The sequence below is a fragment of the Chelonia mydas genome, chromosome 12 (genome assembly GCF_015237465.2).
Source record: "Chelonia mydas isolate rCheMyd1 chromosome 12, rCheMyd1.pri.v2, whole genome shotgun sequence".
In the NCBI taxonomy this organism is placed as follows: Eukaryota; Metazoa; Chordata; order Testudines; family Cheloniidae; genus Chelonia; species Chelonia mydas.
This window is the reverse complement of record NC_051252.2, coordinates 9,278,744-9,300,191: the sequence shown is the minus strand read 5'-3', so window position 1 is coordinate 9,300,191 and position 21,448 is coordinate 9,278,744. Positions and strand designations below refer to the sequence as shown.

Here is a 21,448-nt window from a genome sequence, read left to right as displayed (position 1 = left end):
CACCAGGGATGTTGTCATCAGAGTGAACAGTGTGTTTTGAGATGGCCTTGTAGGAAACAAGTGCCATTGTGTTACTGTTACCGTAGATAAGGAGTTCAAGAGGCAAATCTTAAACGCCCATGGGATAAAATTGTAAGCCGGATGATGCATGCAAATTATGAAAATGTTGCCTAAAAATAATCTATCAGTATAAAATACCTTCACCGGGTTATCTGCTCTGTTTTAGAAAGATCTGTCTTATACATTAACTAATGATTGTCTTTATATAAAGTGTCTGCCTCCTACCAATATCTAGAAGGCATTTGGCATCACACGAATATAGAAAACAAATGAGTTTATAAAAACCATTCATTTTTATTCTAAAAAGCCCTTAGTGGCCAAAGCATCAGCAGTTTAGATATCAGGGTTTTAAAATGGAAAATAAATTATCAGCTTGTGTCATCAAATGGCTATATATGTATAGGCTTACGTATTGCCAATGCTGGAAGCTATATTGTAAAAGCTGATGACTGCAGTTGTTTCTAAACCCTAGTTTAGAAACAGTCTTGAATTCTGCAGCATGTGAAAAATTATCTGTTAGCATCTCAAAGGCAGAACTCTTTACAGTGTCGCAGACAAAGGTCCATTAAACTTCTCCCAGTGGATTTCTTCCTTCTGCTCCATTCAAGCACATCGTTTTATCACCACCATCCTAAACCCTCGCTCAGAAGACTGCCTGAATAATGAAAAGATTAAATTTGATGCATCAACTGCAATGCATGCTTGATGTCAGTGGAGCAACTGATTGGCGAGGTCTCAGCCCCACTTAGCAAGATGGTTGTCTCTCGCCATCTGATTTAAAGTAACAGGAGCATTGTAATAACATGTTCAGAGCGGCCATTGCCTGTTAACATCTTGTAAATCTTGAAAACCCTAGGACAGTTTACGAAATCAAGGTGAAAATTACACATGAAGTAAATGATGGCATAAACATTTTGTTGTATAGAGTTGTACCTTTTCAGCAATCTTTCTGGAAATATCTGAATGGTCTCAATTGGACTATGAGTGACTTTGTTTTTCCAGCAGAACATAAAATGCTGCAGTCGCACCCAAGGAGCAGGTAATTAGACGTCTATAGTGGGATTTTCAAAAGGGCTAGCCTTGGCCTAGCTCTCATTTCATCAATGTCACTACTTGAAGTCCCATTGGCTTTGTTGGGAGCAGAGTTGCACCAACTCTGGGTGCTCTGAAAACCTCACCTGAAATTCCATTCTTTGATCTTTCAGTTAATAACTACTGCAAAATTAGAAGCCAGAATTGCTTTCAAAAGTGTGGCCATTTATGTCCTCTGTCTAATGCAATAGAAGCCAGAGGGCTTTGTGTTAAAAGACTGATGAGAATGGCTTGGGGAATAAGTACCATTGTGCATGAATTGCCGAAATTGAATTAACCATAAAAGCTGATGGCCACAAAAATATACATTTTTGTATATGCAAATGGGGCTCCATTTTGTATAAATTGTGTCCCACAATATACTTTGACAGAGCAATTAATAAATAATAGATTATTAAAAAGTGTAACTAATCTTAAAGGATGCTAAATTTTATTTATAAATATCTGGAAAACCTGATCTATATAATATAAGTCTCAGAGAAACACATACATACAGAAGTTAGTCATTTATCTAGCACTTTACTGTGCAATAGAGAACTATCTAGAGATGTGGTTTTCCCTTTAAATCATTTCTCGTCTTCCTTCTAATAAACCAGAAACGACTATTATTTTTAAAATGTATTAATCCTTCTACAGTTACAAACTTCCCCATTTGAATTAATAGAATCATAAAATATCAGGGCTGGAAGGGACCTCAGGAGGTCATCTAGTCCAACCCCTTGCTCAAAGCAGGACCAATCCCCAACTAAATCATCCCAGCTAGGGCTTTGTCAAACCTGACCTTAAAAACCTCTAAGGAAGAAGATTCCACCACCTCCCTAGGTAATGCATTCCAGTGCTTCACCACCCTCCTACTGAAAAAGTGTTTCCTAATATCCAACCTAAACCTCCCCCACTGCAACTTGAGACCATTACTCCTTGTTCTGTCATCTGGTACCACTGAGAACAGTCTAGATCCATCCTCTTTAGTACCCCCTTTCAGGTAGTTGAAAGCAACTATCAAATCCCCCCTCATTCTTCTCTTCCTCAGACTAAACAATCCCAGTTCCTTCAGCCTCTCCTCATAAGTCATGTGTTCCAGCCCCCTAATCATTTTGTTGCCCTCCGCTGGACTCTTTCCAATTTTTCCACATCCTTCTTGTAGTGTGGGGCCCAAAACTGGACACAGTACTCCAGATGAGGGCTCACCAACGCCAAATAGAGGGGAATGATCAGGTCCCTCGATCTGCTGGCAATGCTCCTACTTATACAGCCCAAAATGCAGTTTTCTGGGCAACAAGGGCACACTGTTGACTCATATCCAGCTTCTCATCCACTGTAACCCCTAGGTCCTTTTCTGCAGAACTGCTGCCTAGCCACTCGGTCCCTAGTCTGTAGTAGTGCATGGGATTCTTCCGCCCTAAGTGCAGGACTCTGCCCTTGTCCTTGTTGAACCTCATCAGATTTCTTTTGACCCAATCCTCTAATTTGTCTAGGTCCCTCTGTATCCTATCCTACCCTCCAATGTATCTACCACTCCTCCCAGTTTAGTGTCATCTGTCAATTGTAAATTTATTACATAAATTCCAGAGAGATAAATAGTCTGCCTTTTCTCCTATGAGAAGTTATTCAGTATGCTGAAAGTTGAGCAAAGTAAAGATGTTCTACTTTTTTTTAATAAAGCATCCTGACCTGTTCACAGACTGAATTCCAATCCTCCTCTTAATAATCCAAATCGAAATCTTCCTTACATTTATCTTTAGAGTTAGAGGAAACCTTGAATCATGTAATGTTATAGATTTGGTAACAATAGGACATTTTAGGAATTGGAATAGGGTCAGGGAGCATCAGTGTGTTACTCAGCATTGTCTCTTTCTTTGCTCTACTAAATAAAAGTCATGAAAGCAAAGACATTTATTTGATATATTTATGTTAAAATGAAGACATAACCTTACAGCCAGACATGTTGCTGGCATTTACAAGATTTTTTTGTATTAATATTGGTAGCTCATAGAGCAAGGTGAATAATGGGAAAAAATTCAGCAAAATTTTAATAAAATGTTTTAATTAATTTGCTTCAACTCTGTGCACGCATCTCTTTTATATTTTCTCCTGGCAAATGTTCAAGCAAGCAAGTTTACCAGCAGGAATGTGTGCTGAAATACAAGTTCTAGGTGAATGTTAAAGTTCTCATGGAAAGCAATTTCAAAGTAATTCATTTTATCTATATACTCATGGCTCTCGTTCTGTGCTTAATTTGTAATGAAAGAGGTGCTGGTGCTCAGTCAAATAGGAGTTGGGGCTCAAGCAACAGTTTTATGTTCATAAGTGACACGGCAAGCCCAGAGGTGCTGGGCTATTGAATGCCAAGCTTAGAGGTGCCAGGGCTGAGCCCTGGCACAAATTAAGCACTGCTCTTGTTACATATCTGAATGCATATTTCTCGATTTATCCTCCCAACACCTTGTGATGTAAGGAAACATTTTACAGGTGAGGAACTGAGGCACAAAGTGATTAATTGAGCTGCTCGGGATCATACTAGGAAATGAACCCAGTGTCCCGAGTCACAGACCAGCACATTAACCAGAAGACCATCCTTTCTCCTGTTTGCAAATATTCACACCAGAAACTTGAGTCCTAAGAGTTTTGTTCATTTGATCAGGTCACATGCTACATTTCTCTTCCCAGGGTGTCCAGTCAAAACAATTCATAATTTGGGCATCAATTATTGGAACGGCTGATGAGCAAACACAACATACCAAGAAAGAGCTCTTCACAGAAATGATTTGGTGAATAATGAATGAAATTAAGAATAACATGAGCTCCTTGCAGAAAATTTTTGAACTGAGAGAAAAGCAAAACTCATCAATGAATTATTCATAAAATATTCTCTCAGCTCTAAGTTGTTTTCTACGTAGATTTAAAAAACAACACTATCCTGCAGTTTCTAAACATATTAGTCTTACAAACTGGTTCAGACTGAAAATAAAATCCTTTAGAAGCTTTCCCAGAACTCAAACCAATTAACATTTTTTGAGACTTTTAAAAAAATGTGTTTGATTGTTTGTTTGTTTGTTCTAGTTGGTGCTCTTCCTAGTTTCATCTGGGGTCAGCGTCAGAATTGCTAAAGCACCCTGGGTCAAATTCCTCCTGTACAGAGGGCTAGTACAAGGTCCTGACTCATGTAAGCCTCAAAATCAGACATATGGGAGACTTAAGTGGTGCACAGGCGTTCCATTTACCCTCTGTGTAGATCGGGACAGGGTAATAGTTCTAACAAAACAAATAATGAAAGATGTGACTGGAGGACTGGCTTGTGAAACTAGAGCCAGATTTCTAGACTAAAAAGGTTCAGGGGAAAATTTGAATAAACTCCTAAACTTCCAGATCCTTATCCAAACCAGACCTTATGAGCTCTCTTGGAGAATCACTGAGCATGAATATTTGTCTCAAGTTCACAGAGCAGGAAGGGCACAGCTGCTTTGCTATGTTTATAACTAAGCTTGTTAATTTTATTGTTGTCTGGGATTTGTGCTGGGTAGTGTGCTGTGGTTCTTATAACTGTATTGGAGTCTGGCTGGGTTTTTCGAGCCTGTCTCTATGGATCCCACTTGTGGTGGTGGTTCATGCACGTGAGATGGAAATCTTTTGACCTCCCCCAGCATTCCTTATCTAGGAATTTGGGTAGGGCCTGAGTAGGAAGGTGATACTGGGTATTTGTGAGAAGCACGTGTGAATGTTCTGTGAGGGGAAATCTCCCTTTGGTTGCCAGGAATTCAAGCTAGAGCCCACTTTGAAAATTACCCTAACAGAGCACCTAGACACACTCCTCACAAATACCCAGTATTTCCCTGGCAGACATCGCCCTGGTACTCAGCACCTGCCTAGACCTAACCATGCACACCATCAGTGGGACCCACATGACAAACCATCTCAAAGAAGCACCATCACTGTAATGTAACTGTTCTTTTTCATGTTGCCTGTATGTGTGATTTGTTGTGGTCTTTTCTTCCGTCTGAGACTTTGATTAGAGAGAAATGTCACAATGAAAGTGAGGTCACTCCAGGAAGAGGTACCTCTGGCTGCCTCCCTATCTGTGTGCGTGTACTGAGATATGCTCTCTAAAGCAAATTGAGTTGGTGAAAATGCCAGGAGATGAATTTTTATGCCTTCAGGGACTTGTTATGACCAGCTTAATTGCAGGGAAGCTCAATTACATTGTAATGTTCTGAAGGAGGATTTCACTGCTAACAAGTTTTTTGAATTGAGCCAGTGTCTCTCTACAAACTTGTTACCCATTGATTTGCTCCTGCATAGCTGGTGCGAGTCATGTCATAAAGTTAATAGAATCACATAAAAGGAGAGATGGAAAGGATCTATTGGCTTATCTAGCACATGTCCTGCCAGTACAAGTGTATTTCTTCCAGCATATTTCCAGTGCCTGATCCAGTCTACTTTTAAATATTCCATAAAATGGAACTTCCAGGGGTTCTGGTGAGAGACTCTTCTAGCAAATAGGACTCACTATCAGTAGATACTTAATTTCTCCCCATTACCATTATAGTATATCCTCTTGTTTCACCCTTTATCGTTCTTCCTGAGTCTTCGATGTTTCACACAGTTGCTATATTTATTTCTAGTCCTGGAGTTATCAAATGTTATATGAACACGTATGTTATTGTATGAATGTCTGGTGCCATAATTAGAAAGCTTCCCCTCTCATGAGTATAAAAATCCCCAAGATTAACCACTGTCAGCAATAACAGAGGGCTTGAATTTGCTGTCTTTTTGCACAACTGCATCATGCTTGCAAATGAGTGCAGGACTGGACAGTGTGTGTGTTCTAGTGCATGGCATGTCCTGTCCGGAAAGTGGTTCTTTGATGGAACAAGAAGTCAAGTTAGACTAGCTTGGCAAATGATGGTCACTTACCCAAATTATGCCTTCCCATTCGGTAGTTTTGTTAATGTTAATTTCTGAGCTGGAGAACCGTTCTGAGTAATGAGATCCTCCTTGTGAGTTAAGCAAGGTCGGTGTTAATTAGCACTTGGTTGGGAGACCTTCAAGAAAACCCCAGATTGGTAGGTTCCGAACTGTAATCTATGGCCCATCTGTGGAGCAGATCACATACTGCTGCTTCCCCTCGTTTGTTTCTAGCTGCTACAGCTAAACATACAGGGGGAGACTTTCAATGGCACAAATGGTAGTCAGATGCCTACCTTTCCTAGTATTGCTTTTCCATGTAACCAATTGCTGTGGGAGCCACAGACAGGTTTCACTGCTGATGGAGGGTAGGTGTCCCCACTAAGAAGTGGTCCACACTATGGAAAAGTATGAAACCCTCATCTGTTTGACCCAGGAGTTAGTACTGAGCCCACAACCCAGTGTGGTGTTACGGCACACGGTTTTGTCGTTCAGATGATGTATGCGCCGAAGATCTTGAGCACTTCGGTTAAAGATGCCTTTCAGCGTACAGCTGAGATTTCAGCAACATTATTTCTTCGGTGATCTTGTAGGTTTGGCGTTTCCTGACCCTGTGATTTAAATTGTGAAACTTTAACATTGCATCCAGAAAATATATTTTTTTATTTAATAAATGCAGACGAGGCATTGCAGATTTCCTCTTTGGAGACAGACAGACAGACACAGACCCATCTCTACCGTCTTCAGAAACCTTCATCAGAAAACTGGTTATTAGAACGATAGCTGGGTTTTCTGAATGTGTTCACTGATTCATAGTGAATCGATTGAAGCCATGCATACATTTGATATCCCTTCATTGCATGTTAATGTTGCCATTTTATCCTCCCTTGCTCCACTGGGTACAGGAAACGCTATTGCTTCCTTTAGAGGAATAAGAGAAACAGAGTTCATTCTCCAAAAGAAAAGGAGGACTTGTGGCACCTTAGAGACTAACACATTTATTTGAGCATAAGCTTTCGTGAGCTACAGCTCACTTCATCAGATGCATTCTGAATCTAGGCCATTACGGCCCAATCCTACAAGGTGTTCAGTGTTTCCAGGAGATGGTGAGCACCCAAATCTCCCAATAGGAGTTGAGGGTGCACAGCACCTTGCAGGATCAGGCCATTAACACAGCATGTTACTTTCCTTTGGCTCTGACAGCCTTCCCATAAACTGCACAGCAAGGCAGAATTTTGCTAATGCTGGACCACCTGCCGCAGTTGCAAATTTCCTTTTCTTTTTATAATGAAAGGAAACCATCTTTAGATTAAGGGAGGCTATTTTTTAATACTCCTGATGTTGTGCTGAGTCCCCAAATGGAAGTGTTTTATTTTCTGGGTCAAGGTGAGCTTGTGCTGTCCTCCTTTGATTATGGTATTTTGGAAGTGGAAAAACCTGTGTGTGTGTGCATCAGAAACAATCCAGTTTTAGGGTTAGCTTTATGAATGCAACAGAGAAACACAGATACAATTTAGTGAATGATCACTTTAAAATGAAAATCTAATCTGTTTTATTTCAATAGTTACAACTATTAAGCCATCTTTTATCAGGATACTTTGTCCTGTTCATACTGTAAAGGAAAAGATCCCTTGGGAAAATTACAGAATAATTCTGTTCAGACTCTCATTTCTGGAAGTATTCCCTCCCATAGAATGCACAGAAGAATGGTTCCAACTTAGCTTCAGGTTTCAGAGTGTTAGTCCGTATCCGCAAAAAGAACATGAGTACTTGTGGCACCTTAGAGACTAACAAATTTATTAGAGCAGGGGCTTGTTCACCTGCACATCTACCAATGTGGTATATGCCATCATGTGCCAGCAATGCCCCTCTGCCATGTACATTGGCTAAACTGGACAGTCTCTACAGAAAAGAATAAATGGACACAAATCTGACATCAAGAATCATAACATTCAAAAACCGGTAGAAGAACACTTCAACCTCTCTGGCCATTCAGTAAAAGATTTAAGGGTGGCAATTTTGCAACAGAAAAGCTTCTAAAACAGACTCCAATGAGAAACTGCTGAGCTTGAATTAATATGCACTACCACTAACTTGGGTTTGAATAGAGACTGGGAGTGGCTGGGTCATTACACATATTGAATCTATTTCCCTAAATTAAGTATCCTCACATCTTCTTGTCAACTGTTTAAATGGGCCATCTTGATTATCACTACAAAAGTTTTTTTTTCTCCTGCTGATAATAGCTCATCTTAACTAATTAGCCTCTCACAGTTTGTATGGTAACTTCCAACTTGTCTGTATGTGTGTGTGTGTGTGTGTGTGTATATATATATATATATATGCTTCTTTCTATATGTTCCATTCTATGCATCCGATGAAGTGGGCTGTAGTCCATGAAAGCTTATGCTCTAATAAACTTAGCTTCAGTTAAGGGGTACTGTTAAGGGGCAGGGAGAAAAGCTAATCCCTGTCTCCATAACTACTCTTTAACTGGGGCTGGGATTCTCTTTGGTCCCAGTTTTTAACTAGTGTTGGGCTCAAGATGCAAAATTCAGACACAGGGTGGATGAGTTTGGGGGGCTTGTTTTGGTCCACCATGAAGATGAGGCCCCTTTGCAAAACTCTTTCTTGATCCGGATTGTAAATAACCATGAACAACTAGAAAGTTCCTAGCACAAGATCCCATTTTGGAGTTCAGATACTCGGGACTGACGTACGAGTCTGAAAGAGATCTTCCAGCCATGTGATTGTCCTTGTCTCATTCTCAGAATTCACAGGACAGGCTGTTTTGTGCTCTTCTATTTTACACATACCAAGATTCAGATTAGGGTGTGGATAACAGATAAATAGTATTAGGAACCTAGCCTATGTTCTCCTACACAAGCAGCTGGCCTTGTCCATTATTCACAATCCATATACCAGGCTACCAGGTAATGACACCTTCACCCAACTTGACTTGCAGAATGTTGCTGACCCTCAGCTACTTTCCTGAAACTACCCCTTTGGTTTGCTGCTCCTGCAATGCAACAAACCAGAAAGAATCTCAAGAGTGAGAATCGTGGTCATGCTGGCACCGCTGACTAGCATCTTGTCAGCAAGGTAAATGTCTCCATCAGATACTCACATAGAGGAACTTCTGCCCAAGAAAACCTGGTGGCCCTTTAGTCTCCCACTCTGACGTGCCATAGGAGTCAGCCTCCTTTCACCACCCATTTAGAGTCAGGCATGAAACATCAATCTATGTGGTAAACTTTCAGCTAGAGGATGGAAGAGGTTACACATTAAACTACAATGCCTGTGAGGTGATAATGTAGAAGTCCTCATTTGGATCTAGCAGCCTGCTCGCTCCCTGCTCAGCTCTCTGGGGGCCCAGCACTATCACTGATAGTAAATGCGTAAGCTGATGATGCATGTCTCCTAGATAAGGGCAATCAGGAGCGAAGGTCTTACAGCAAAGTGGGGGGGGAGGGATAGCTCAGTGGTTTGAGCATTGGCCTGCTAAATCTAGGGTTGTGAGTTCAATCCTTGAGGGGGCCATTTACGGATCTGGGGCAAAAATTGGGGATTGGTCCTGCTTCAAGCAGCGGGTTGGACTAGATGACCTCCTGAGGTCCCTTCCAACCCTAACCTTCTATGATTCAAAGAGTCCTATAAACATGGCTCATTCATAGGCAAAAGGAGAATAACTGAGATGAGCAGGTTAACCCTTTAGGTGTCTAGGGACAGACCTCCACAACATATTCTAAAGAACTCCTTTTGTCGTTTTGTGCTTTGTTTTAAAATACCTTTGACTCGTAACAATAAACACTTCTGAAAAAGACTGTCAGATTCTAACAGTAATTACTGTACTGCACTGTCTCACTCTACCTGCATGCTCAGGTCTAGTGCATAGTAGAGCCTGTTTAGAAATAATGCGAGGGTGTCCTTAGTGAAAAGGTCTCTTAGGCCTTTACTAGTGCCTTCCGCTGTGTGTGTTTATAAATATGTGTTGGTTTTATAGTCTTGGAGACTGCCAACCAAATGAATGTGTAGGGCAAAAAAATTACATACACACACACATTCAGAAAAGTTTGTGTGTGTTTATGCATGGATGTGGGCATTCATATTTCTATGCCCATAGCATGCAAAGATTTATAATGAATCCCTAAACCTGAAAGAACTAGGATTTTAGATTATGAAACTAAATTGAAAATCACAGCAAATTATAAACTAGTTTTTAAAATATTAAACACAGGTTATGAATTAAAACTAACTGTCATTTAAGTTGAATTCCTAATAGGAATTGCTTCATGTTTTACTTTTGAGGGTCTATGTCAGGGGTGGGCAAACTTTTTGACCCAAGGGTCACATCTGGGTAGGGAACTTGTATGAAGGGCCATGAATGTTGGGGTGCAGGAGAGAGTGCGGGGTGTGGAAGGGAGTGCGGTGTGCAGGAAGGGGCTCAGGGCAAGGGGTTGGGGTGAAGGAGGGTGTGGGGTATGGCACGGGGCTCAGAGGAGGGGGTTGGGGTGCAGAAGGGGTGTGGCAGGGAGCTCAAGGCAGGGGGTTAGGGGGCTCAGGGCAGGGGATTGGGGTGCAGGGTGCAGGCGGGGTTCGGGGTGTGGGCTCCCACCCGGCGCTGCTTACCTCGAGTGGCTCCAGGGTGGTAGCAGTGCACAGCGGGGTTAAGGCAGGCTCCCTGCCTGCCCTGGCCCCATGCCACTCCCGGAAATGTCCAGCATGTCCGGCAGTGGCTCCTGGGGTGGGGTGGGGCAGGTGGCTCTGCTGTGCACAGCCCTCACCTGCCGGTACCACCCCTGAAGCTCCCATTGGTCGCAGTTCCCCATTCCTGGCCAATGGGAGCTGTGGGGTGGGCCCTGCAGGTGAGGGCAGTACATGGAGCCCTCTGTCTCTCCCCCCGCCCGCCCGCTTTCAGGAGCGGCGCGGGGCCAGGGCAGGCAGGGAGTCTGCCTTAGTCCCACTGTGCCACGGGGCTGGCAATCCTGCAGGCCAGATTGAAAGCCCTGATGGGCTGGATCCAGGCCGTAGTTTGCCCTCCCCTGGTCTGCATAGCCATTTTGCTTAATTGCTATTTATAATTCACACCTTAAACGACAACTGATTATTTCTTACACATAAAGAGACAAGTGGCGATTATTTTGTGCTGAGGAAGCTCATAAAGTATCAGCAGTAATTAGACTCAATGGTGGAGTGACTCGTACAAGCAAAACAAAATTTATCATTGAACTTATTTTGCAATTTAGTGGTGTCCATGTTGCATTAAAATCATTGCCAGCTAGTATGATAAATGCAAAGTTAATTGGAAACAAATTAATTGAACTTTTATGCCCCAAATTACAAGTGTGCCATGTTATGTTTCCACATTGTAAAAGATGACACCAGGACATGTTATAGGAGCCCCATTTACTGTTTTATAGTAAAATCAGCAATTGTCAGTGAAAGCGTAACCAGAAAGAGAAGCAGTCTGAAAATTCAAGTCAGCTGTAACTCCAGAGAGGAAAGATGGTTTTGTGGTTAAAGTTCAGGACTAGCAGTCAGAAACAATGCATCTTGTACTCCTAGCTTTGCCACAGTTCTCCTTTTATGGCCTTGGGCAAGTCACTGAGCTTCTGTGCCCTGTTTTCCCCATCTGTAAAATAGTGATAATTCCTATGTCATGGCGAGGGTTAACCCGTTAGCATCTGTAAAGCACTAGGAGATCCTCAGAGGGAAGGCAAATGCATAAAAGTCTCTTTTTCGGGACTAAGACCCTGAGGTCATACAGGCTAATCCAGGATCTATACCCGTGTGACTGCACACAGTGGTTCGGTTTACCTACTCATGCTGCAGAGCTGACTGATCCTTCAGTGAATGTCGTAAGTCCCATCATTAGGACAACGTCAGTTGCATGAATGTAGAAGGAAATACACTCCCGCTCAATGAATGAGGCATACTGTAACTTTGGCACTGTGGATCTTAGATACTCTATATCAGGCGTGGGCAAACTTTTTGGCCCGAGGGCCACATCTGGGTATAGAAATTCTATGGTGGGCCACGAATGCTCACAAAATTGGGGTTGAGGTGCGGGATGGGGTGAGGGCTCTGGCTGGGGGGTGCGGGCTCTGGGGTGGGGCCAGAAATGAGGAGTTCAGGGTGCGGGAGGGGGCTCTGGGCTGGGACAGGGGGAGTGCGCATGGGGTGGGGGCAGGGTGCGGAGCGGAGCCCCGTGGTTGCCCCTACGTGTAGAAGCTGGGGTGGGCGGGCATGTTGCTGCTTCCAGGAGCTGCGCGGAGCGGCCCCTGACTCTGCTTCCTGGCTGGATCACTGCAGGGCAAGCCCCAGACCTCACTCCCCAGCGGGAGCTCGAGGGCTGGATTAAAATAGCTAGTGGGCTGGATGCAGCCCGCGGACCATAGTTTGACCACCCCTGCTCTATATTCTTCCAGTGCTTTTGCTACAGAGGGGCTTTCATTGTCTGCTATGTTATTGTTACTTGGAAGAAATATTGAAAGTTTATTCTTTCTCCCACTTCTGCTGAATAGAACATTTTACAGAGCTGAGCAAGAAAATGTTACCACAGTTGAATTTTAAGTGTAATTCCAAAGAAGAACATCACTGTGCCAACAAATCCATAGAAACAAAGAAAATCAAATGTAAGGTTGAAGCTGTATCCTGAGAGTCCCATATCGTAAGATTTGCAACACATATGTTATCAGCCAGTCATCTTTCTCTAGTCTCTAAGGTGCCACAAGTACTCCTTTTCTTTTTACGAATACAGACTAACACGGCTGTTACTCTGAAACCTGTCATCTTTCTTTGACATCTTCCAAGATCTCACTGGGAGGAAGATGCTTTGAAAGCAGTAATGCCAAAAAGATCGATGGCATTACACTGGACAAGTAACTCGATATAAGCTTGCAATCAATACACACAAACAAAGAAACTCCATGTGATTACGGTGTGCATATATGTAAACATTGAGCAGAGAAATAATCCCTCTCTCTTTATGTTGGTGGGACCATGACTAGAATACTGTGTACAAGTCTGGTCACCTCAACATGTGAAAGATATTGGCGGGAATTTGGAGACCAACCACAGAGATGAACTAGGGCTTGTCTGCCCGATGCGGAATGAGCACTACAGGGGTATGATTTCTAAACCGCACGTACATGTGCACTTATTGGTCTGTGCAGACCTTGCTGGTGAACACCAACAGTGCCCCAGTGTGCTTTAACCTGCTACCATTTCTTTAGTTACCTTCTGCTTCCAAACATGGCTGAAATTATATGTAAAGAATGACAACCCATAGGAATGTAGTTTAGTTCTAATAGAATATATCCATCTATCTTAAGGTTTTATACTGCTGCCCACCACCGTACTATCTGAGCACGTTCCATGTAAAATCAATAGCGATAGCGAAGTCCCTAATGGACTTCATGGAGTCTCTGGCACTTCTCCCTTTTCGGGGTTAAAACTTTACTTGGGATAGGTTTTTTCTAGGTGAGCTGCCTTACATACATATTGTATTAAATGTTCAAATGTTAAATTTATACTACAAAGGTTGATAAATAAATGGCTGCTACATTTAGCAGAAGCACCATACGTGCACTATAATAATCTTACAAGGAGGTAAGACATCAACAATTCTTAATGTAACACAGGGTCATAGGTTCTTGGGTTTGGGGGTGGGGAGGGATAGCTCAGTGGTTTGAGCATTGGCCTGCTAAACCCAGGGTTGTGAGTTCAATCCTTGAGGGCGCCATTTAGGGAACTGGGGCAAAAATTGGGGATTGGTCCTGCTTTGAGCAGGGGGTTGGACTAGATGACCTCCTGAGGTCCCTTCCAACCCTGATATTCTATGATTCTTCTAGAATTTGTTGGACTCTCCCATTCTTTGTTGGGGTTTACAATGTGAGATTTCCATTATCAGGCTATTGTATTCAGATGTAACATATGTAGTAGGGCTGATTGAAACCAGAAAACTGATGAGCTGAATAACTTGTTTGATGTAATAAATGGTGCCTTTATTTACTGTATCCCATGGAGAACATTTGGCTAGGTGTAGTGCATATATATAAGCAGTGGGTCAGTCCACTGGTGGTTTGCTCAGTAAAATCAATCTGCCGTACAATATGCTGTCTTTGCTGGGTTCCAGCAATACGTTCACTGTTTCCATGATGTCTTCCCAACATTCTTAGATGCACTAGTGCTGCTATTGTTTCACCAAGTCTAAGACAGTGTTTGAAATGAAATAATGAGTCTTTTCCACAGGGAAATCTGTGACTTTTGACAGGCAAACCTACAAACTGTCAATATTTTGGCGCTTACTGAACTATATAGCGTTATGCACTAAGAATGTACTTTTCTGGTTTCCTGACACTAGCATACAGCAGCTGCTGTGCCAGGTACGTGGCAGTAAAAATGACACATTAGACAGGCTATAGTTAGAGATGGGAGAACAGGATCAGGATAAACAATTAATTTGAGCTTTCAATCAAACCTAAAATGAACCAAACTTTTTATCTGGAAGTTTAAGGGTGTCCAGGGTTTTAAAGTATTTTTCAGTTTTGCCAACCACACTGCTTCCCTCCTCTGGGACTGGAAGCTGAAATACGACAAAAAACAAGATAGTTCATAATAAATGTTTGGCCTGACCTGAAAGAAGAGCACAAATTTCATGAGAGAAGTTGCTCTTGCTTGATTTATTTCTAGCCTATTATTTGAAGATTTGGGTGGTTCAGATAAGTATCTAGGCTGACCATCTAGAGGTTCAGGTATCACGTTTAGGCATGATAATTGTGTGCTATACCGAAACGAGTTTGAAATGGAGTGTGTACTAGGGATGGAGACCACTCCAGTGCTATCGGTTCTTCACCCTCAAGAGTACATTAATAACATACATGCCAGAAAGTAAACAGTTGTAACTATATTGATAAAAAATATCAGTTGATGATTAGTCAATGGCAGCAGATGAATAAGGTGCGTCTATAGTAGGATGGATGGGGTTTGAATAAGATATTTGCAAAGGTAAGATTTTCCCAGGCTAGTATATCTTGAGTTTTGTGTCCTACGTGGCTCATCACAGGACAAAATGTCAATGTCATGTTGCATAAGTCTGCTGTTTTAACTCACGGGCAGATAACACTATTGAGGCTGTAGGGTTGTGCCAAGTTCTGCAGCTCGTAAGTTTTGGTAGTGAGTGACCTTCTGGAGTCTAGGATGGGAGATAAGGTGTTTATGAAGCAAGGACTGAGATAAGCAGAACACTAAATAAAATCCTTTTAAATCATGGACATATGTCCCTGTAGGAAATACTTTAATGTAGCTAAGTGACAAATGGGGAGTATGGAGATTTGCAGCTTTGGGTTCACCTGATTTCCAAGATAACAGTTTCTCATATGGGGTATGTTTACACAGGAATTAAATACTCCTGGCTGGCCTTTGCAAGGGGGAAGGGTCCCAGAGCCCAGGCTCCAGCTTGAACATCTACACAGCAATTTCGCAGCCTTTCAGCCTGAGCATTTTGAGCCCGAGTCAACTACCCTGGGCCAGCTGCAGCCGTGCCGTGGGTCTTTCATTACAGTGTCGATGTACCCATCGTGGGCTGTGAGATCTAAAATTGTGTGTGTGTAGTGTAGTGCAATGCATGCCATGAAAAGAATCATTAGTAAAGCAACTAGGAGGAAGATTTTTAAAGTCTAGGCTCCCAACTCCTGTTGAAATTCATTGAGAGTTAAGTGCCTTAACTTGCCATTAGAAAAATCTCTTCTTAACCATCTTCAGAATGTTAATATCTAAATATAAAACATTGTAGTACGAATGGATTCCTGCAAAGGAAAGTTACTAGCAACTGTTCATACCTACACCGGATTGTACTAAGAACAAGTTAGAGAACAATTATTCCAAGTTAGTCAGTCACATTACAGTTAAATATGGAGGGAAGGGTGATATTTCTTGTCATGGAGCTGTACAGAGGGGACTTGTATGCTCTTGATGAGAATTCTCTTGTTTTGCTTGGTCAAGTGAAGAAAGATTGATTTCGGAACAGCTGATTTCCACGCGGATCCACTGGCCAATGGAGCTTTGATCATATTATGTTAATTTATGTAAATGAAATACATTTTAGAGTCTAGCTTTAATTACTGCTATTCATCATCGTGATGCTTATAGTAACCCTGCCAAAAAGGAGACATTAGACACTCTATTCTTGATATTAATTGTTAAGTAAATAACAATGTTTGCTTAATTTTCATCCAGGTCTATTATCAGATCCAAAGCACTCTAACTGCCTTTCATCTAACGTAAGATTATGACACATTTAAACTTGTCTCACCTTTTCTATTAAGCCCTGTCTAAAAACCTTCCAATTATTAAATTCACAGCATAAATTAATGACTTCCAGTGTCTGCTTTAAATGCAATGCACTGCTCAAGAAAACCCCATCTGGACTGAAGTTTGTTGTTAGTATTGAACACAGAGGGAGAAGAGTAGTTATAATCTCACAAATACATATCCAGAATAATAATGTTACGCTTTGCATCCTTGTAGCTCCTTTCTTGTCAGGAACAAAAGGTGCTTCATAAACATTTAACTAAGCTTTACAACACCCCTCATAGTAGGTAAAAGATATTCCTCCCCAGAAATCCAGTTTGACTTAATTCTGTCTTCTTTCATTCCTCCTGCCAGCAGCTTTCACTATTAGGCAAGATCTGTCAATCATCTTCAGTATTTAAGCCCAAGTCCAGCTCCTTTCCCTAAGTTAGAGAGACTTCCAGAACAGAGTAAAGAGACTCCCTGAGGGAAGGTGGGAGATGTGATGAGTTGGGGGAATCTGTCTGTACAATTTATGAGTTAGGGTTGGTGCTATGAAGTTGTTATAAAACTGTTGTATCAGGGAATTGCCCCTATGTGGATGTGGAATCCACGAGTTGCTGCCCTGGGCTGCAGCATGTATCTTCCAGACCAGGGACAATGGAGGGTCAATCGGAATGACTGTGTTCTGGACCAAACAATGGGGTATACTAAGGAGGTTGGGTGGAGCTTGGAGACGCTACTCCCTCCGATTTATCTTGAGGGGGGAGAGTGGAGAGTGAAAAATTGTCAGACAGGAAAAAGATGACAAAGCTGGGGTTTTAAAAGAACGCACAGGAGGAACCGGGGGGAGGGATAGCTCAGTGGTTTGAGCATTGGTCTGCCTTGAGGGGGCCATTTAGGGATCTGGGACAAAAATTGAGGATTGGTCCTGCTTTGAGCAGGGGGTTGTACTAGATGACCTCCTGAGGTCCCTTCCAACCCTGATATTCTATGATTCTATGAACAAAGAGAGACTTTTGGAGGGACAGGAATTTTGGGGCAGGAGCGGGGAATAGGTCATGCTTTTGTAGTGGTGGGTGGACAGAGGGTCTGGTTTAACTGTGGGACCAACCAAGGTCAGAGAATGTTAGCTGGGTTGGAAAGACTTCATGCTGAGGTAGAGAAGTCGTGAGCTTCAGGGGAAGGATCCTGGACACCCCACAGGGTTCTGCCAAAATCCAAAGACCTCTCCAGACTGGTGAGGAACCTGAGGCAGGGAATGTGTATAAGTGTGTGTTGTTTTGAAAAGATTGGTGTATTTCTTGTGCTACTAAGTAAAGAGCAACGGTATCTTAGAATCCTGTGCAAAGTCTGCCTGTGTGTGTCTGTTGGCTTTCATTCTTGCATGCCCTTGATGAGGGAAACTACAAGCCAGAAGGCTCACACCTTTGGTGGGATTCTGAGGAATGTGCACAGGCTGCTGGAGAGGCTTGGGCTAGATGGCACTAATTTCAGGGCCTAGGCAATTGGTCTGTGGTGTCCCCACTGACAAGACGGGTTTCAGACACCAGGTTTACACCTGGATTTTGTACCTAGAGGCCCAAAGCCACGGACGGTGCCTAAACAAGTGCCAGCCACGGACGGTGCCTTAACGGTGCCAGTCCCATTAAGCACATGGGATTGAGCAGTTCGATTCACACCAATCTGATGAGTGTCCAGCAGAGAGCGCTCAAGCAAATCTGTGATAGGAAGCACATAGCATGAAAAGAGAACACCATGACAAGCCCAGTTCTGTGAGTATTTCCTCTTCTCTTACTTCCCTTTTCTTCCATGATACCCAGCAACAGCCTGGACTATCAGCTGATGCAGCCTGTAGTAGAAGCCCCAGAGGATGGTTTGATTACAGTGGAGTTTATAGGGCTATGCTTCCAAATATGGAATCTGCCACAAATGTTGGGTTCCTGTGATAGCAGTGGATGCATGTGAGAGTGAGAGGATGACATGGCCACCTTGCAGAGAGAAAGTAGGTAACTCATCCTTACCTGTCGATAAAGTTGACACGCTACAGAAGGAATGACGTGACACAACTTGGAATGTGGCCTATGGGACGTAGAACCCGACAGGATTCACTCCTTCAGCCAGTGGGCAGCAGAGGTTCTGCATGCTTCCTTGCCCTTTTCACAGCCTTCAAAGCAGCCAAATAGCTGCTCAGATTCCCTGCATCTACCTTTAATGTTGGAATGTACACAGGTTGGATGGCTCTAGTTTTAGGAAATAAATGGCAGAAGAGGAGGAGACAACAAGGGAACTTGGTTCTCTCACCCTCAAGCCAAACTCATGACAGCTAAAAATATCTCCATTAGGTTCACATGGTGGGTGGTAGGGGGAGGAGGTTGAAAAAGACATTAGAAGTATGGAAAGGCCTCTGTTTAGGTGAATGTAAAATAAGAGAATGAAACTGCCCCTTGGATAAAGATGGGAGCTGATATCCATGCTCTGGGTAGCACTATGTAAGTGCAAAAATTACCAAACCACACAATTCCAGATCATTGAGCTTAAGGCTTCTCTTGAGCTTTGTTGTTAAAAACTGAGGCTGTGCTGAAGGCTGCAGTAGAAAACTTCAATGCTCTTCTCTTGCCCCCAGCCTCAGAAGATATCACAAACCCTCTGCAGTATGTAGCAGAAGGGGCTTTTCTCAGCTCTGTGATAGGCACTCAGCTAGCTCCTTAGATATCCTGGTCATCCAGCTGCCAAGCTGCTAGCAGTCCATGTTCTAGATGGGCAGATGGAATGGGGCCTGACTCAGAGGCGGCTTCCTCAGTAGGTGATGGCTATACTCTGTTGGTCAGCAGTACCAACCTTTGACAAATCTCCTGGAATACCTGGGAGAAGGGGAGTCCATCTGCTATGAAATTTCCTTGCCCTTGAGGCAGAAAGCTGAGGGAAGCAAACTGGTAGGAAGAAATCCTACTGAGAAGGGTGGGGGCAGTACGGAGCATGCACAGTAATTTGGTGGCACCTATCCTTGTATCTGGAGATAGGTTTCAGAGTAACAGCCGTGTTAGTCTGTATTCGTAAAAAGAAAAGGAGTACTTGTGGCACCTTAGAGACTAACCAGTTTATTTGAGCATGAGCTTTCGTGAGCTACAGCTCACTTCATCGGATGCATGAGAGAGGGTCTCTCCTACCAAGCTCCTACCAAGCTGGTGAGATAGAAAACAGCACTGAGGCAGGCCAGGCAGACAGATGTACAGGCAGTTGGCAGACATGATCTCAGGCTCCTAGATCCCGCCGAGGCTGTCCACTGACAGCCTGTTGTGCGATAAGCCGCCAGAGAAACGGTCTGAGACAAAAACCAAATCAGTTTGCTGGGCTGGCTCCCTCTTCCATCTGCACGGTAAAGTCCAGCTGGGTTGATACAGCATGAGACCCAGAATGGCTGGTTGCATTTGCAGAGTGAGGGGATCCTCTGTAACCTTTGTGGTCGGCATTAGGTAAAGAGGATAATAATAAGCTGCCTGTTAGGATGAAATTCACCCTTTGCAGAGAACCCACAGGACAGGCCTATTTACCACGTAAGCATGCAAAATAGGTCCTGTGGGATGAAAGTGATGCCTCTGCATGGGAATAATTTTCACCCTGTTTGCAAAGATCTGCATGAGATCTTACTTGACGCCATCCAAAGAGCAACAGGAATGACCCAAAGGTAGATACGTTACAACTTCATACCTCAGAGGAACCCCCCAAACGCCTGCATGCACTTTACCTTTGGATTAACCACTCTGATGTACTGACCAGAAATGACTGAGTGCTCACAAAATAACTTTGAAACGAAAGCTGTCAACCATGCATTTTATGCAGATTTTAGTGTTACTGCACCCCATGTGCTGATGAGTCAGGAGGGATGAAGTTTATTTCCAATATTCCATTCATAAATATTGAAGTATGCTGGCAATTTCCATTCTCTGTCTGAGCTAGAAGGAAATGTATTCACGCGTTGAAGGATCACATGCTTGGTTCTAAAAAAAAGAACAGGAGTACTTGTGGCACTTTAGAGACTAACAAATTTATTAGCGCATAAGCTTTCATGGGCTACAGCCCACTTCATAGGTTGCACAGAATGGAACATATAGTAAGAAGATATATATATATATATATATATATACACACACATACAGATAAGTTGGAAGTTGCCATACAAACTGTGAGAGGCTAATTAGTTAAGATGAGCTGTTATCAGCAGGAGAAAAAAAAACCTTTTGTAGTGACAATCAAGATGGCCCATATAGACAGTTGACAAGAAGGTGTGAGGATACTTAACTTAGGGAAATAGATTCAATATGTGTAATGACCCAGCCACTCCTAGTCCCTATTCAAACCCAAGTTAATGGTATCTAGTTTGCATATTAATTCAAGCTCAGCAGTTTCTCTGAGTCTGTTTTTGGAGCTTTTCTGTTGCAAAATTGCCACCCTTAAATCTTTTACTGGGTGGCCAGAGAGGTTGAAGTGTTCTCCTACCGTTTTTTGAATGTTATGATTCCTGATGTCAGATTTGTGTCCATTTATTCTTTTGCATAGAGACTGTCCAGTTTGGCCAATGTACATGCCATCATGTGCCAGCAATGCCCCTCTGCCATGTACATTGGCCAAACTGGACAGTCTCTACGCAAAAGAATAAATGGACACAAATCTGACATCAGGAATCATAACATTCAAAAAACGGTAGGAGAACACGTTAACCACTCTGGCTGTGGTCTTTATGTCCCACTGTCTTTCTCCTCTGTTTCTGTTATGTACCACTCAGATTTCACTGAAGATCACAAACAAGCAAACAAACCAACACAAATTAGTGTGTTTCAAGAGTAATTTATTGCTTCAACCAATCTCAGCTGTTGAGTCCAGAGACCGTGGATTTAGAGTCTTGTAAGTGAGTAGGTTGCTCCTGAGGAAGAGCAACGGGCTGCAGGAAGTTAGTATAGCGAAAATTTTGCAAAGTGGCCATTGGATTTGGTTGCCTTGTTTTTGGGAGCCCACCTTGAGACAACCTGCACCTGATTTTCAGAGATGCTGAGGACCTACCACTTCAGCTGAAGTCTGTGGGTATGATTGAAAAGTTCCC

The 21,448-nt window shown here is 42.8% G+C and overlaps 1 protein-coding gene across 10 annotated transcripts in view; it reads left to right on the top strand.

Annotated features, from left to right (window-relative positions):
• Positions 1–21,448, top strand: part of NECAB2 (N-terminal EF-hand calcium binding protein 2) — a 378,861-nt gene that overhangs the window by 225,078 nt on the left and 132,335 nt on the right. The gene's annotated exons all lie outside the window — the stretch shown is intronic.